Source organism: Dama dama, chromosome 18, assembly GCF_033118175.1.
Source record: "Dama dama isolate Ldn47 chromosome 18, ASM3311817v1, whole genome shotgun sequence".
NCBI classification, from domain to species: Eukaryota; Metazoa; Chordata; class Mammalia; order Artiodactyla; family Cervidae; genus Dama; species Dama dama.
This window is the reverse complement of record NC_083698.1, coordinates 50,407,631-50,409,068: the sequence shown is the minus strand read 5'-3', so window position 1 is coordinate 50,409,068 and position 1,438 is coordinate 50,407,631. Positions and strand designations below refer to the sequence as shown.

Sequence of the window (1,438 nt, the reverse complement as noted above, 5' to 3'; positions counted from 1 at the left end):
TTATTGTCACCCAAAATTTCCAGCTCTTGGCTCTGATACCCCAAATTTCCAGCTCTTGAATGTGTTCTTCAATTTGATAAAGAGCAATGAAGTTAAATGCTGGTAGCTGGAGCTTATAATCATAGACTTACCTAGATTTTTTTACTCACAGAGAAAGATCCACACAGTGAATACTGTTTATAATTGCTTTAATTACATAGGTTCAGAACCTCTCCTAAATAAAATGTTAATAATAACAGTAATTAAATAATAAAAAGATCACTGAAAACAAATATATTTTTCTATATGTAACACTTTTCTACCTTAGATAAAGGACAACCCAATAATAATTACATATATCCTTTTCTTAAAAAGAAATAAACATTAATTCTCTAATTAAATAATGAAAAATCCATTGTTTGTTGCTTTCAGAATTTTAAGCATTTGTTTGTTTGTTTGTTTTCATTGTTCAAACATCAGAGTTTACCTGCTTCCTTGATTCTTTTCATCTTATGAGTGGACTTCCTATTGCCTTATCTAAAGCTCCAAAGTTTTTTAGTTTTAAGAGAGATCGTTTCAAGAGAATCAAGAGTTTGCTGCCCCCTTCGATGTGGTCAAAGATTAATAAAGGGAATATTGAGAATAAGGAAGTGTTTAGCTGTAATTAGATGAAAGGAATTTGCTGTGGACCAAATTTATTAATTCACCGACTTTCAGACAAAAAAGAAAATTAAAATTAATCATCTTCTATGTATCAAGAGCTGAACTAAGCAAGTTTAAGAGTATGAGAAAGTTCTAGCTAAAGATGATTCTGACCCAATCAAGCTGTTTGGTTGGCCTGGTTCATTTTCACTTCCCCAGTTTCCTATACATATTACTTTGCAATGTTCAATGCTTTGCAGATAGGTTACCTAGGAGTTTTTTTGTTTTTTTTTTTTTTCATTTATTTTTATTAATTGGAGGCTAATTACTTGACACTATTGTAGTGGTTTTTGCCATACATTGACATGAATCAGCCATGGATTTACACGTATTCCCCATCCCGATCCCCCCTCCCACCTCCCTCCCCACCCCATCCCTCTGGGTCTTAAAAATATGGAACGCTTCACGAATTTGCATGTCATCCTTGCGCAGGGGCCATGCTAATCTTCTCTGTATCGTTGCAATTTTAGTATATGTGCTGCCGAAGCGAGCACTACCTAGGAGTTTTTGATAGGGCAAGGAATCTCTAGGATGCTGGTACTGATGCTGTTGACAAGGCTGATTATATTTAAAGGCTGGGTAGATAAGTAGTGTAACCAGAAAGAGATGACGCCCTTAGAGAACACAGAATTTTTTTCTTAATTAGAGGATAATTATTTCACAATAGTGTGATGGTTTATGCCATACATCAACATGAATCGGCATTAGGTATACATATGTCCCCTTCCTCCTAAACCCCCCTCCCTGGGCCCTCCCC

The 1,438-nt window shown here is 35.4% G+C and overlaps 1 non-coding gene across 1 annotated transcript; it reads right to left on the bottom strand.

Moving 5' to 3' along the window:
- Positions 1 to 1,068: 1,068 nt before the first annotated feature.
- On the bottom strand, positions 1,069 to 1,175 carry LOC133073131 (U6 spliceosomal RNA). The gene has a single exon (XR_009696841.1). It is a non-coding gene; the product is annotated as a U6 spliceosomal RNA (small nuclear RNA).
- Between the last annotated feature and the right edge of the window lie 263 nt (positions 1,176 to 1,438).